We start from the raw sequence: 17,386 nt of genomic DNA, 5'->3' as shown, positions 1-17,386 counted from the left end.
GTGGGCAAGGGGGAGCTGTGGAGGGCTCCAGCAGCTCCTCTGTCCTGGTGACTTGGGACTCGGGAAGACAAGGTGAACCCCAGGGCTGTCCTTTAGTGCATGCTGAGTGCATATCGGTACTTGAGCCACAGTCTACTCATATTTGAGCTACTTCATGAGCAAAGCTTTAAATGCACATTTTATTCTGTAATTTTGCTGCATTATCTTGTAAATGTTTTATACCACTTCAGTCTAGACACAGGAAAATGAACCAGAAGGTTGATGGATATGGTTCCCAGCGTGGGCTGCTCACACTGCAGGTGGTCAGCTGGTCCCTGGGCTATATTTGTATGTTATATGCAGCATCTCTCAAGTCCACTTATATAGTGCACACATTAATGGCATTAATTTAGTGTTTGGGAGATTTTTTAAGCCATCTTCATAGAAATCCACCTAGATTTTCTTTTTCTGTTTTTCCCCCTTTTTTGTGTGTAGCTGCAGTTTTTTTAAAGGCAAAAGAGAATTTGCCTGACAGTTGATCTAATAAAATATGCTACGGTCAGGTATTTGCTCAGCTGCTACTGACACTTGATCTGGGGGGAAAAAGCATGTTGAGCTGCTCTGAGCTTTTAAAAAATATGAACTTCTTTTTTGATAGGCATTTGTTTTCCTTTGAAACAGTAAGCATATTTCATTGTCTGGAAAGGATCTTGGAGGAGGTCTCAAGAGAAGCAGAAAAACACTCGTGTCGATATATCTAAGAAAATCTTTTACTTTTCCTTAATTTTTTAAGGTGCGAGATTTCAATTTTCTCCTTACCACAAAATTGGCTGAGGTGTGTTCAGTTCATTAGTTTCTCTTCCTAGTTCATGAAGTCAGCGGGCATCTTTCCAGAACAGTTTGCTCATCTCAGTGTCACTGGCTTGCATATTGGTAGAGGTTATACTGAGTGTGGTAAAAAGCAAGTTCCTTGTACTCCTTGCTTTCCTTATCTGTCATTTAATTTGTTTCACTGGAACATGAACTTGCTGTTACATTTATAGGTTTCTGAAAGAAGGTGCAGAATCCCATGTGTGGCACCACAAGGGTCTGACCTGAGCCAAGCCTCCTGACTCCAGCGGCATGGCCTGGGAATTGGGGGTGTTCGAGTATTATCATGTAACACTGAATAACTGATCTGGGAGAACCATCTCCCTGGTAACCTCTCCGGGATTACATGCCTAGTGTGGGTTGTATGAGTATTCCCCTCACAGTATTAGAGCAAGTGTGGCCAACAGCTAAGAACAGGGCCATGATTTTCTTTGACTTCTAAGAAGAATGATGCAGATCGATTTGTTACAACACACTACATCTTCGTAAAGACTAAGATCCAAAGAACAAAACCTGAAGAAATTAAAAGACAGTTTGAGAAGAGGCACTGTCAAGAAGATGGAAGAGAACGTCATTAAATATTACGCTCTTTAGATCTGTCAAGAAGAGTGGAGCTTTTCATTGGGAGGTACCAAATGAATTCAAGAGCGTAGATAGCACTTTCTATCTTTATAGATCACAGGACCCTTGACAGAAGACATGGGTGTCATTGGACGTGTTGTACAGATAGAAGAAACAAAGAAAAATTCAAATGGCTTGCAAAATGGGAGTAGAAGAGTCAGACACTGAGGCAAAACCTGACCCAATACTCTCTTTAAAAATGTCACCTTGGATTTCTGTAGACTTGCCATTTACAACTGATTTTTCTTTTTTTCTAAAGGAAATGTATACATTAAAAAATAAAATCAATATTTTTTCTTACTTATTCGAATATACTATTATTTTTTATTTTTTTTTCCTGTGTATCACTCTTTTTTTCTGTGAGATCATCCAATGAAGCAATAGAGCAGCTTTATAGATTGTAGGGAGAGTTGATCCTGCAGTTGCTGTGAGGGGTGACGTTGGTATTGCATGCAATTGCTCTTTAGGCAGCTGGATCAGACTCTACTACACTTGTGTTCAGAGAATGACAAGCTAGGCATGGTATCAAAAAAATAAAGATCAAGTTTCCAGAGTTTGAAGGCTGAGCAAAGATAAAATAAAGAACAAAGGAATTTCAGGGCTGGAAGAGAAAAGCTGTATCAGATTAGGCTCTAACCTGCCTGTTGGTGCTAAATGATGGAGGACATCAAGAACCTACATCTGTGACTTTAAGATGTGTTTGCTAAAGGTTCCAGCGAAATAGTAGTCTGTAGCAAACTGGTTTGGAGGCAGCAGTAAGTTTATTTGTGTCAATTGTCCTAACTTTCTATAATTTATTTTTTCTCCTTTATAATTTAAATTATCTATTATTTTGTATTAATACTAAAAATACCAGCTTTGCTAGGTCAGGTTGTGGAGGTTTTTTGTTTACCTGAGTTTTTTTTAAAATTTTTAAAATCCATTTGAAGCATTAGTACAATTCTGGTTGTGGACAAGCTATTGTAGTATCTCGTTAGAATTACAGTTAATGGACTCAGTAGGTCAGATATCTGGGTAGATGACATCCACCATTTAACACTTTCTGTCTCTATAGTGAGGTTCATACCATTCAGGAGATTTATACCTATGCAGTAGCCTGGTTTAAAAAAACATTAGAAACTTGATAAGCCAAAAATAAATTTCTTCTGGGAATTCTGCCCAGAACTTGCTAAAGCATACTTCCATTCACTGTTTGTTTTATTGGGCACAGTATTTTTCCAAGGGAAGGTGTAAGGCCGTATTTCTTTTCCTGTCCAAATATTGTTTCCCCATGTTACGTTTAGCCCTCTTTCAAAACGTATTGTTGTTCTCTTCCTCTAGTAGCTTAGTTATGAGACAGGATTAAAAACAAAATCAAAATAGACATTTAAAAATTTACTGAGAGTTTACTCCCTGTTGTTTGTTACTTGTGCTTGCACAGTGAGTAGCCACTTTCAAGCAGTCACAGAGAGGGGGAGATGCCACAAGCACCACTACAGTGTATAAAGATTAAAAACAGGCCATGATGCAATCTAAATGATGTGACATAAATGTAAATATGTATATATTTTATTCTGTAAATGTAAATATTATACAATATTCTCAAAGAATTCCAGATTGTCAAAGACATGATCTTTTTTAAATTATTATTTTACTTTTCAAAAAAGCCAACTAAACAAATAAAACAAACCCTAATCTATTTAAGTGTCTAAATGGTATGGAAAATATGTAAACAGGAAAAAAAAGTCCCTGGGTGACTTTGACCCTGGGTTGCTCACGCTCTGTAGTCTCAGGTAGATGCTAGCATGTGCCACATGGCTTTGTATTACTGCTATTTCGGGGAGTCATTCATTTAAGCATTCAGGCTGACTCCAGGCACTATTGATCCCTCTATTTATAATAGCAATCCATTATGCACAATATTTTTATCTGTAGGGGGGTTGGTTTTTTTGTGGGGTAAGTCACCCATTTTGCATGTGTTAGTGGCTAGGAGTCACTGTTATTGCAGGTAAAAGTTAAATGTAACAGAAAATTAAGAAAACTTCCATAGACTTTTTGTAGTTAAAAAAAAACCCACACCCCAACCCCCCCCCCAAAAAAAACCCCAAACACAACAACCACCAAAACAACAGTGTAATGCTGTATGTTGCATACACATTGCAAAGAATAGAAAAGCAGTGTACCTACCACGTTAGCTCTTAGAATCTATTTATGTACAATAATAAGGCAAGACCAGAGCAGTTCAAGTGTGCAGTTCAGTATTGCAGGGATGTGAGGCTCTGACCTAGGGCAAAAGGATGCTATAATTTCACACCAGCAGAGGAGCATTTGCTCCATGGTTTTCTATACACACCATGTTCAGCAGTTGCATGTGTCTCCACAGAACTGAAATTGTCACCCTCATAAATCTTCACAGGGTACTTAAAAGTTCGGCAGACCTAAGACATGTTACTTCTGCTTCATAGCAGAGGCATACAGGTGTCACCTCTGTGTCACTTTTGGAGACGTTATACTTTGAAACCTAAAAAGAAAAATAATATAGTAACGCCTCCACCACCGGAGAGGAGAAAACAGTGACAACACTGGATGGAAAGGCTGCACTGGAGGAGGAGGGAATAAAAAAATTATATATATGTATATATATATATATATATACATATATGACATGACACCACCACCACCCAGCTGCTTGGTGGGGAATGGCTAAACTGCAGCATCCCCTCCCAAACCCCTTGCACAAGGAGGGGGCCTCGGCTGTGGTCGGTGGGAAGCACTACCATTCTGACAGAACTGTTAGCCAGGTGTATCTTGATGCTTTTAAATTCCAAGAGGTATAAATACATAAAGAGCATCTTACTATTTTATATTGCATGATACATTCCTGCCATGCACCATTATGGGGACGGGTTCTTCAGGCTTTTCAAAGTAGCATCTTCAGCTACATAATCATGCAAGAAAGGGAAAGTCTTAGTTCTAGTCCTATTAATGCAATGAGGTTATATGCTTCATCACTTCAGAGTCTATTTAGATGTGTAAGTATGAAGCATACATTTATTTCTCTTTCTAAAAATGATTTGAAGAAAAAAAGACTTCTGCTGTGTTAACACTTCCAGTGAGGCAAGAGCTGTTGATGGGAATATAGGAAAAATGAAATTCAGTAGACTTTGAGAAGCAAAAAAGAGAAAAATTTGATTTACAGAGGGAGGAAATAAAGAATGAAGGCACTGAAATTCAGTGGTTTTGATCTCTGTTATCACAAGAGATGTCCAGGGTTTGTGTTTGTTTCCTTATTTCCTGTTAAAGGGAAAGAACTCAAGAAATGCAAAGTATTAACGCATTATAATAACTTGTGCTGTAAAACGTAAGAACCGTTTGGTAGAGCTGTATTATGATTACTGTTAGAGGTCAGGGTCAAGTTGTCCTTGCTTGATCCTTCAGCTTGTTACACAGAGTTGTGTGCGTTGCTGGATAACCAATTTTAGCAAGTTGCAGCATCAGGGGTTTAACCGTGCATCTCATTCCCTCATGGTCTGATCCAAACCCCTTTAATCCTTTTTTTGACCAGACCCCGTCTTCATCAATCTTCCTACAATTTCTGCAATTTCAGATGATCTTCCTATCTCCTGCTCCTTGCTGACAGTTGATCATTGCTGGAAATGGCTGTGTGCTGCGAATACAACAGCTCCCTACCTTAGCTGGAGAGACAAATGAGTGTTTCCAGAGCAAAAGCCACATCTCACATTATTTCGTATTTTAAAATACCATGTTAAATCGCCTACAGACTAGCGTTCATGTCATGAGCACGTGTGGTCTGATAGGACACCTCACTTCGTCAGTCATAAGACCATGTGCCTTTTGGTAATGTTTTCTGTGGACAAGTGCTTTATGCAGTTTGGTTTATCTGATAAGACTGAATGAAAAAAAAACCAACATAAATTACTGCCTAAGCACCAGGCTACTGTTTTAAAATAGCTGAAAATCTAGCTCCAGCAACAGAAATGTTTTAGGGAAGCTATTAGATTCTGTCTTGAATTTAGTTAAGTGTCCACTGAAGATACATCTTTATGCAAACTGTACTTTAAAATCCATAGTGTCAAACGATGTTGTTCTGGGGAAGTGGCATGCAGGATATTCTCATATTTGCAGAATATTCCTTTCCAAATTGCATGCATTGTAACTATTTGATTTTTCCAAGGATATGTTGGAAAGGATCCAGTTGGATAAAGTATACCCTCAGTGCCATAATCTTATGTGCACAAAATATTTTTAATTCCCTTTTCAAAAACAATTGGACTTTGTAACCTTTCAGAAATACTTTGGTCAAACCCTGGAGTGCATAGTTTTATTCAAATACTCCACTGGGGATCCTTGGGAAATACAGGAAAGTAGGGAGCATAAAGTGTGGCCTGGAGTTTTTGCAGGATTTCCCAGTCTCCTGTGTGCTCTTCTGGTCTGCAGCCTTCGTGCCAAGCCTATTTACTCGACTTCCCCCAGCTAAAATGTGATTTTTAGAATTAACTGAACTCCTTGGGTAGTCTATACACATCAAAATGTGGTTTATTTTCCACTGCCTTAAAGGCTGTTTTATCCTTCAACTTGGAAAGCCTCTTATCTAAATGAAACAGCCTTAAATTGCTGGATGTAGTTCATTAAATTCTTGGATAACTAGAAGTCTCTCTGGCACTTAGCAAGTGATATTAGGAAGAGAAGTGCTGATCCACTTTCAAAGTGTAAGAAATTGAATTCTTTGCAAGCTGCCATGGTTTGTACAAGGCACGTGTAAAAATAATTAGTAACTGTTAAACTTCCTTTGCCAATTTTTACCCTTTCTTAACTACTGTAAATCCAGGTTAACCTCTTTGAATTGAGGAGAGTTGTTAAGGATGTTAGTTAATGCAGAATTCCAGTTATCTCTTAATTTCAGTGCATCAGCTGGTGTTGGTCTGGTATTGGTACCTAGACAAGAGGTTTCAAAATTCACAAAATCGTGCAAGGTTTTGAGGTGGCAAATGCCCTTTGGCTCCTCATGCTTTCCCAAAGTGATGTTTATTTCCACTGTGGAAATGAATTGTAAGAAAAACTAATAGAAATGGAGAAGCTTGAAGGACTAAGTTGGGTGTTACTGTAGACACTACTTCTAAATGTAGTTGTCTTAATACTCCGTATCTGCAGATGTGAGTTTTGATTCTATAACACATGTGAATAAATCAGATGGACAAAATTGCTCACTGCACCTAATCCCTGCATCTGGATTATTTTCTTCCTCATTCCACATAGTCCATTTTCTTTTGGAACCATTTCCATCACTTTCTTCTTGTGCTGATTTTCCATCATCCTTATCGTGGTATTCTCACATTGTTTGGCTGCTTACAAGTAGGTAGTACTCAGGATTTCCACCAGACTTGTTTTCCAAGTTGGTGTGTTTATGTTCTTCTTTGAGTCTAATCTCAAATTGATCCAGCCACCTTTTTCATATCCCCCCTTCATCGACTATTTCTCAAAACCATAGAGTTACAAAACCAACTGCTTAAAATGTCCATGGCATCCCTTGAAGAATTTCTTCTCTCTGCAGCTGCTTGCCAAAGTCATTAGTGTTTAGATATTCTTTTCCTTGCAATGACTGAACGTTTCCTGTATTTTCACAGGTAGTAAAATTCATCTGTCATACAACCACTCAAATCCAGTTTCTGCATTTATTCATTGTTTTCTCTCTCTCTCTCAAGCCAAAAAAACTCCGTATCTGTTGTTCTTACTCATACTCCATGTAGATTTTACTTCCCCCCCCCCCCCCAGTAGTCATGTTATCTCATAAAACAGGAATGTGTTTCTAGTCTTTTTCTGTTAGATATTTATATGAAAAGTTAAAATGTACTTACAGAAGATCATCCTCTCTGGAGTAAATTGAAGACAACCAATTTTTAAAAAGCAACCTTAAATAATTTGTTTTCATTATACATTACTTCCTCTCTCTTGAACTTCACCATCCAAAGCACTGGCATCTCCTGTACGATATTGTCATGTGGTTTTTGAGCTGATTTTATGGCTGTTATGTTTTCAGAGTCAAGGTACCGTTCAGCTAATGAGCACTCCCTTGCCTCTGTGGTGCCCTGGCTCCGATTCCCATTAAGCTGGGCAGTCACCATGAGCCGGGACAACTCCGTTGAGATCTGCAAGGTAGAAGTTCAGCTGTGCTGACTAATTTTGCACCAATTTTCAAATGTGAAGAGCCTAAAATTTTTACTTCTGAATTATTATTACTGACATATAATTAATAAGATATAATGAAAGTTTTGTGACAAGTGACAGCGCACAAGAACTTGTTTTTGGCCATCACTAGTTAAATAGATGTGCCATTAATACTCTGTTGTAAGCTCGTGGTCTGATTTGCAGGAGTTGAGTATCAGTCCAAGAAGGAAAAAATTATGACTGTTGCTGCATCATCATTGAAATGGTATGTTTTTCTTTGCTGTACTGGAAATCAGTTTCCTAGAATTAAATACTTAAAGGTAACGGGAATAGTGAGTATTTGCAATAATTAAAATCCAGTAAATTGAAACCTCTAGCAGTAAGCATCCCATATGACTTTGTAATTGAAAAAAATGATAGCAAAATATGGCTCACAAATAGGTAAGATAGAACAAAATAATGCTAGCATGGCCAAACAGGGTATCATTTTTTTAATAAACAGCTCGTTAGTCAGATGTTTTCAATTATAGCTTTCTGTGTTTCATCTGTTGTTTTTGTATGGGGTGCATAGTTGGTGCATTGAGCAGTACAGACTGTCTGGATGTACATACTTCCACCAGCTAAAAAAATGCATAAAAATGCAAGTGATCATACCCCAGCCTTTATGGAGCATTCCAAAAAGTGTAGTGGGCATTCATACAATACCTCTCATTCAGCTCATTCCAAGCATCTTAGATTTTTACAAACGGTGTATAAATGAATAGCTGATTGTACCTCACCTTCTGAAGTAACCCTTTTAAAATAAGCCTACGCAGCAATTCAGAATTGGAAGAACAATGCATATGAGATTTATAGATACATGAAAATTAAGCCACTGTTCCAGCTATTCCTGCCCTTACATGCTGTGCAACCTGCTGCAGGAATCATTTTATTCTAAGACTTTTTGTCATTTCAGAAGTCTCATACAGACCAAAGAAAATGAGTTAACAAAAGTGACATGAAAATGAGAGAAGTTTCTTTTCTCTGCTATCTCTTCATCTCTTCCTTTAAAACTATATTGAAAAAATCTCAAAGTGTTTTGAGAAAGGAAGAGCAGAGAAAGGAAATCTGTGTGCTCAAAGGTCATTTTTAAAATAATGAACCATCTGCAGTGAATAAAAACGAATAAAAATGTTCATGATAGAAAACATCTAGAGGAAGACTGTGCATGGTTTTAGCTTCTAGGTGTTTTGCCTCTTTAAATTGTCATATAAATTAAGATTTACACTGTGAGATATAAAGTACTTTTGTGTTGATCACAACCACATCCATGTTTGGTTTAGTTTTCCTTAGGTGGTTTATACTGTCACATGTTTCTTTTTAGAACACACAGTCTTGCAACCAATTTAAAACTTAAATACCATGAACCTAAAAAAAAAAAAAATAATCTGAGAAATAGGGACATTAAGAAGGAGAACTAAACAAATATGCAGGCTGAATATTAATATTGTGTCGTGAGAGCATGAGAGACCCGGAGAAGCTGGATCTGGATCACTTGAACTGTGAGAAAGGTCAGAAAAAGAGGGTTGAGGTGGCCCTGGTTTTGTCCTCAGGCTTTTCTTTAGCTTGTACAATTCATTCTCTTTGTATTTTATATAAAATCCTGTTTTAGTCAAATATGGCATTGAAGCTGACATTTGGGTATATCCCTCCCCTCCCCCCAGAAGTCAATCTGATTTTGTACTGTGCGGAGAAATGTCTTCGGCAAAGGTGATGCTGAATATCTGTTGGTAAATGTATAGTATTGTCTCCAGTAAATTCTTGTAACCGGAGTGGTCACATCTTGTACAGAAATTGCGGAGTTGTAGTAAATTGTAGGTTGGAAGGGACCTACCAGCCTTGCTCTCCAGCATATCAAGCTCTCCCTCCCGGCCTAGTGTCATCTGTGAACTCACTAAGGATGCATTCTTTCCCCTTGAGCTGGTTGCTGACATAATAGTCAGCGGGGTTTTTGGGTGTCCATAAGTATTGTAAAATAACGATTAATAACATTCGATGTTTCTAAATATCCCATGTCTTGCACTGTGGTCATTGTAGAAAATCAACATGAAAACTCTGACTTCATCCCACATTTTCAGAACTCAAAATTAGAGTTCTATTTGGAAATGTGTGTTGATACAGCCCTCTCCTTTCCAAAACTAAATATCACTTCTACAGGTTTCGATTTATCTTCCTCTTATTTCTCTACCAAAGAAAAGTATGGTTTATGCAGGCTTATATTCTCTCCTCCTCCAAGTTTTTACATCATAGAAAAAGAAGTAGCTTCACTGTTCTTCGTGACCTGTTCTGTAAAGTTGTATGTATTGATGTTCTTACTTCAAGCATGGCATTTTGAGTTCTTACTGCAGGCATGGAATTGGATTAAGCTATTTTAGGAAAAGCCACTGTTGTTCTTGAATAAGTGTTTCACAGAGAGAGTTAAATCAGGATTGACTGTTTGATGTATGATTTACGGTATCCTTTCATGCCTGATAATTTCTATGGGAAGAATAGCCCTTGGGTTTCAGTTGCATGAGGCATTCGGCAGTGCTGCATATACCAAGCATGATCTGTCCTAGAAGTCAGTGTATGTCTGGGATCTCCTCAACTCGCTCTTTGTCTAAAGCACGTCTGATTCCTATCACCTAATACTGTGTTGTACTCTAGAAATATTCCACCGTATTAACTGAGCAGATGGTCAACATAAGACCACCTTAGATTATTGAGAGTGGTTTTTTAAGAAACATCCTGTTGTTTCGTACACACTGACTTATTTTGTACAAAAGTGGTGTCTTGATGACTTGGGTGTTTAAACAAGGTACTGGCTCTATTTCTGGGCATAGGTAGGATGGTGATATCATGCAAAGTTTGGGATCCATTCTGAAATCCTAGAAATGATAAAAAATTTCAAAAAAGCAGCTTTTGCAAATGGTATATTGATCTGATACATTTCTGTGAAATGCATGAAGAGATATTTGTTTAAAAACCATAGTGCAGTTTTTTATCTTCATTGGACTAAATGTATTTCTGAGTTAATAATAATGCATTTGCTAAGAATGACTCGATATAAATGAATATATTTAAATATCAAACTTCCTGTGAATTCTGTGTAATAATAGCAAAGCAAGTTTGGAGAACACTGTTTTGAGTATCTTTGATGTAGTAATTGGAGTATATTCATTTCACATGACTGTCATTAAGGAAGACAGACAAAATCCTGTCATTGAGTTCTGTAGGTGTGATTCCCATGTATGGACATTCTGTTTAATCAGTGAAAGGGATTGCTGAAAGAGAAACTCGATAGTTTTGACTTGGGTCTCAACAGAGGTAGGAGAGAGAGAAGTAGTGTTTCTTTGAAGGATGAGTCTGTCAATCCACTTGATGGGAAGTTCTTAGTCCTGAACTGTTGCTAGGTGATGTGTGACAGAAAGGGTATTTGAACCAGTTTTGAAACCCTGTACTGGGATGGCTAGCGGTAAATTTAAGCCAGTTAGCAAGAGCATTTTGTTTCTCAGGGTCACACTGGTGCACCACCGCTATTCACAGCTGCTTAAGAGGTAATGCAGCATGATGGACCCTTTGCAAGGAGAAGTTTGAGGTGTGACACTTGCTGTTCGACTGTCTCAACTCCAGAAGTTAGATGTCTCCTGTAAACAGCTCACACCTGCACCTCATGTGCTCACTGGGCAGTAACAGACTGTCAGGTGGGTAATTCATGCTTCTCTGACACAGGTGGGGAAATACCTGCTTAGGGAGGTGCTTTACTCCTTGCTTGGCTGTAGATGCAGATGGAGCGACTGGACAAGATACTAAACATGTAGAGGCAAAGATAAGAAGCCACTCTTAACTATCATCATGGACCCAAGAAGCCTTGCAGACCAGAACTGTGTGCTTTAGCTACCATAGGTGGTACGATATCATTTCAACGGAGTATTAGAAATCAATTCCCACCGTCATTTGGCCTTCTGTGCTAGGCAGCTTGCACGGTGGAGTTTGCTTTGATCACTTCAGCGGAGCTGGGGCTTGGGAAGTCTGCTGCAGTCCCTAGCTAGCCATTGGGGTGAGTGGTCTGATTCCAAGAGGAGTTTAGTGTTTCTTATTTATACTGGTCCTACAACAGCAGCTTGTGTGGTGCCTGAAGTGTTAAGATCTGGTATTTTGAAATCTGGGTCAAATATATGAAATATACATGCTCTCTGTATATGTATGTGTATACATTTTTGTTGATAAACACTCTGTGATAAGGCATTCCTGAAGATAAGATGTTTTCTATTTGAAGAAAATCTGTGGGAGTTTTGCCTTTGACAGAGTCACTATCTAAGGTCCTATTCTAGCAAGGTTTTTGGTTTAATTTAAGCACAAACTTGAGTGTTTCCTGGAAAAATCTTTGCATGCGTAGCTATCTAATTATGCTTCTCTCCCTTCCTCTCTCCTCTCCTGGGATACATAAAGAGCTAGAAAAATAGAAATGCAGTTTTGAATGCTTGGAAATCTTACTTTGATGAGCATGAAACTGAGGTGAAAGTCTGTTGCCATTTTTGTTTCAAATCTCTCCTGATGTTATCACGACCCAAATGTACCAATTTGGGATTATGGGGTAGAGTCTAGGGAATTCTGAAGTACCCTTTTAGCTACATAGTACAGTTTAAAAATCCACAGTGAAATGTATAACTGTCCAGCCCTGCTTAACTGAAAACACCCTCTTGCTTCTTTGCATAGTGTTTTAAAGGAAGGACTATGTCATGTGTTTAGTACCAGAAACAGAAAGCATTTGGAAATCTCCAGTCATGTTGACAGAAATAATGCAAATAGCTGGTAAACACTGAGTTTGTGTATAGGGTTGAGGTTGGTTTTGGGTTTTTGTGGTGTTTTTTAGATATCTACTCTTTGGAGGCTTTGGGACCCCTTTCGTGCCTGTAGCCTCAGTAGGACGCAAATATTTAACTGACATCTTAAAGACAATGTTTTACTGCATGAGATGTGTGAGAGAATAATTTCAGTTGATAGCTGTTAGGGGGCACAGAGCGTATAGCATTTTGCATGCACAGGAGTGAATGTTGTTTCCTAACGTAATATGGTGTACACAGCGTGTAGTCCAGAATGCCTCCTTTAGATTGTAAATTAATGTCTTCAGACACCAAAAATTTCCTATACTATAATTGCACAACTGTTCTAGCAACCCAGAAGTTCTGGCTGAGTCTTTTGATAATCAAATCACCCAGTTTGGTCATCACATTGTCTGTAACTATTAAACCATGACGAAAATCTTTAGCAGCAGACAGATTCTTTTACTGTTTAATGTTGGTCTGGGTTCAGAGGCAGCTGCTCTCAGATGGTGCTGCAGCTTTGAGAAGCATTAGTAACAAGTGGTGCGTTACATGTGAGATGAAACCTTGGCTGACCTGCTGCCCCTTGGCGTGTTTATATCGGTGTTTGAGTTTTACTGAACTGCGTGGCAGCCTTTTCTATATATGTATGGCAATGTATTAAAAAACCACAAAATTTTCACAGGCAGATGGTGTCTTATAAGTTCAGAGAAAAATTCTAAAGAGCTGGAGATACCATTAAAAGATGTTATGGCATTTACTGTAATCTGCAGAGCACATGCTAATTGGGACTTCAGTGTTAACACCTACTTTTTAATAACACCGACCACAGCTGAAAGCAGTCTTTGTGGAGATGGCTGTTAATGTGGCTGAGTAGCCCCTTTAAGTTTACATTATTTTTATGATTTCCAGCAAAAGAAAAATACAACAGGAGAAGGGTCTGGAAGTCTGATTGAAATCTGTTTTTATCAGTCTGTCTTATAGGATCCTGGTTTGTAACAAAACATCGTTATTCAGCATTTGTTCATGAAAGCTGTAGGAATTCCATAAGCTTCTATTACTTTTTCATGTTTCTGGCTAATTTTTTCTATATTCTGTTTTTGTTTTGGATTGATTTAAGGTAAATTTTCTTTTGATAGTTTTGTCAGGACAGCAGAACCAAATAGGGAAGGCTTTTTACCGAATGAGCAGATAGTCCTCTTGCCTCAATTTGACGTGGTTAATCTGATTTTTAATGGATTCTAAAGCTGTTTATGCTGCCAATAGTATCCTTGTCACCTTTTCTGTATTTGCCTGCTCACAACTTTCATCTTACTTTGGGAATCTGTCAACCCTTGGACTACAGAGCTGTCCCATCAGGAACACTGGCTTTCCTGACCTGGTTTCAGAGCAAGTCATCAGGCACCTCCAGTCCTTGAGCTGAAGCCACTGCTAGACTTCAGTGGAAGGGAAAAAGCAAGCTGACCCCTAGACCTTTTCAGTAAAAGAGGTGAAAGGATGCTCCTTTGTCAGAAAACATAAAAACAGATTTAAATAATTACACTACAAATGGGAACTTTGACTGGCCTGCTGTTTATTGAGCATCCCATGGGTATGTTCCCCAACATCATAGAGCTTCAGTAGCTCAGGTGTTCAAAAAATTAGTGTAATCAGTATTTAATAAGTATAATTCTTCTGAATGTCTCTCAAAGAGCTCACTATGTTCATAATAAGGTCCCAGTCTAGTGAACAGCTTACGCCAAACCCTAATCTGTCTGCTTTTGAGCTAGTATATCAAATGCAGCTCCAAACAGCAGCAGACTTTCAGTCTTGTTCCTCAAAATGGAATTATTAAAATCTAAATAATCCTATTTACATAAAAAGTAGCTAAATTTGGTCTTGCTGCTTAGTTTTTTTCGTGTGCTTTCCTATCATCTCCACAGGAAAACTTGCTGACATTTTAAAAAGGACTTTGATTCATAGAGCTTCGACACTCCTCAAGATTTTGATAAAGGATATTTTTCTCATCTCCTTGGTAGTGTTTGCAGCTAAGTATGGTAATAAGGGAGCAGAGCTGTTCATGAGGAATGTGAAAAGCTTGACTGTGTGCTTTGGTATCTAAGTATGAGAACTTCAGATCTAAGGACCAAATAATATGACCTAGATCACTGGCTATGGGCTAAGTTGTCACTGACAAGTGCAAATGCATCTGTCACCCTTAAAGGACCAATACACCCATGGTGGGAGTAAAAAAAGTGTGTGGAATCTCCTTCACTGAGCTTAAAATAAAAATGTCTATTTTAAGTCTGTGGAGCATGTTGCAGGTAGCACTGAGATAGCCCAGGCAGCATGCACAGTGTATGCCCTTTATTAATGGGTGCTGGGTGATAGCCAGATAATGTATTGCTGTAATGGACTCTGTGCTGCAAACTTTGTTAGACAGGTCTTCAACACAATAGAAGAATTCAACATGTTGCTCATCCAAATCCAGCAACCCAAAGAGCATGAGAAACATCCTGTGAGTTGGAAGACCACATTCATACTCGCATTGCCTGATTGGCCTCTTGCTCTGCACTTCTAAAAACCTTACTGAGCCAGTCCCAGATAACTTCTCTTTTGATGAATTTGCTTTGAAAAAACATCCCATTTCAAATGTTTCTTTTTTTATTCTGTGATGCATGGCTAATGTGTATCTTAGACCAACTAGACTATGATCCATCACAGAGACATCTTATCGTGGACTATAAATAGGAAGGAAGAAGATTATCTTTTTTCTTCTTTTGTTGATATGATTGCAGTTCGTCACCAAGAGAGAAACTGTGAGCAAGAGGTTCAGCCAGGGAAAGGAAGAAAGGAGTGACAACTATGTGAAAGAGAATAAAAGTAGATCGACAATCCTGTCCGTTTGAGTTCAGAAAGAATGATGCTCTTCTCAGACAGGCCCTTAAGCAGGAGCATTTATCAGTCTGATTTGGGGTTTGGAACGGTAGAGAGTAAAAAGCAGATGACTTTTCATCTCCCAGAGAAATTAAACAAACTATCGTAACACTCAACCTGTAAATAAAAGAGAAAGTAGCCCATCTAGTAATAAACCATCTCTAACTTAGCATCTTCAGGGCATTTCTTTAGCTTTTCTCCTATATCTAAACTATACAATTCCTTCATCTTTCTCCTTCAAATCTTCGTCTCTGGAATGCAGCTACTGCTTTTATATCCCTCTTCTGCTGTTCTCCTATGTGAAAGCCTGTTATTAACTTGTTTACCCATAAAATCGTCTGTTTCAGGGCACAGTCATATTCCTCCTTTACAGAGCCCTCAATAGGATTATTCTGTCTGTTTTCCTGCAACACTTGCCATCATACACAGTATTTAATGAGGCTCAGCCTTTTATGGTAGACAGCCTTGTACTTTCTTTCCAGTTAAGATGCCATACTTCAAAATGCTCTCCTAAACCTTGGTGAAGTATGTGATGACCATATGCATAACTGTTGCCTGCAAGCAGATATGATACCAGTCAAGCGGTGCCCTTTAGGCTGAGGTCTTGTTGATGACAGGATTTCCTGCAAGATCCATGAAGAATGGCCCATTTTATCACCTTAAGCTTATCATCCTGTTACATTAAATTTGATTTGTATCAGTCAGTGGAGATTTAGAATCTTATGCAGAAGTTATTAACCATTAAGAAGTGCCGTAAACACTAAACATATGCAGATAGTGGAGGAAAAAGGTTCATCTGAGAATGAAATGTAAACTGCAGTGTATATTTGTGTCAGTTTTGAAATTGTTTGATATCTACTCAGAATCTGTTATTCTATCGTGATACCATTTGCTGGCCATTTTTTTAGTATTTGTCCCAGACTGAAAAATCGTGCCTTTCAGGAAACCTAAGCTCTCAAATTTTAGTGGCCCTATTCAAAGGATTGAATTCAGTAATACAGGGCTGCTTTTCATCTGTCTTTGCCTTTATAAACTTCATCTTGAGGCCAAGGACCGAGCAGTTTTCTTAGTGTGAAAAACATTGAGTACATTTCCTGGAAATGCTGCAGCCTAACAGAAACTGGTAAAGTCATGAAATAACCAGAAGTTTTTTCTCACGTGCTTATGCTACCAATGAAGCTGAGGTTCAGACTATTGTTAGCTGATAAAAATCACTGATTATCTCTTTCCTTCACAGAAATGTTGTGTAGTTATTTCTATATTGATCATTGGAACAGGCTGCCCAGGGAGGTGGTTGAGTCACCATCCCAGGGGTATTTAAAAGCCATGTAGATGTGGCACTTAGGGACGTGGCTTAATGATGGACTTGGAGTCACTAGGTTAGTGGTTGAACTTGATGATCTTAAAGGTCTTTTCCACCCTAAATTATTCTATGGTTCTACATTGGACATGAACCTGAAAAAAAGACAAAAAAACTTTATATAAATGGAATTATATCTCATAATTTAAGTAATGCATGACCTTTGACATGAAGAAGAAAGAGGAGTGCATGACCAAAATTCCGTTATTTAGTTAATAGTGTTTGAGGCAGTTAATTCCTCACATCCATCTTAATTCTTTAGGAAAAAACAAGTTTTTATTTTGAGCTTTATCTAGAATCACAGAGAATCTCCCAGCTGAGGCCAGTAGCCTTTTGACAGATTGTGTTATTTTGACAAGCAAAACAGTTTACGTATGCTTAGCTTCTGAGGCAAAATAACGGAGAAAAGGAATGTGCAGCCATCAACTGGACAGCTTTTAGTGTGTACTGTACCAATACAGAGCTCAAACACTTTGAAGGATTTACAGTAGTGATTTGCTTTTTATTCTGGGTTAATAACTTCAAATATTTAAATGAATAATTCACCAGATCAGAACCTAGTGCCATTATGTTTAAAATGTTCAAAATAACACCTGTTTTCAAAATCAAAGTATTTGCAAAAGATAATCAT

The 17,386-nt window shown here is 38.2% G+C and overlaps 1 protein-coding gene across 4 annotated transcripts in view; it reads left to right on the top strand.

The window, feature by feature from the left end:
• PLCB1 (phospholipase C beta 1) overlaps positions 1-17,386 on the top strand; it is a 401,106-nt gene that overhangs the window by 226,830 nt on the left and 156,890 nt on the right. The window lies entirely within an intron of this gene.

This window comes from Falco biarmicus, chromosome 12, assembly GCF_023638135.1.
Source record: "Falco biarmicus isolate bFalBia1 chromosome 12, bFalBia1.pri, whole genome shotgun sequence".
NCBI classification, from domain to species: Eukaryota; Metazoa; Chordata; class Aves; order Falconiformes; family Falconidae; genus Falco; species Falco biarmicus.
This window is presented reverse-complemented; position numbering and strand designations above follow the sequence as displayed.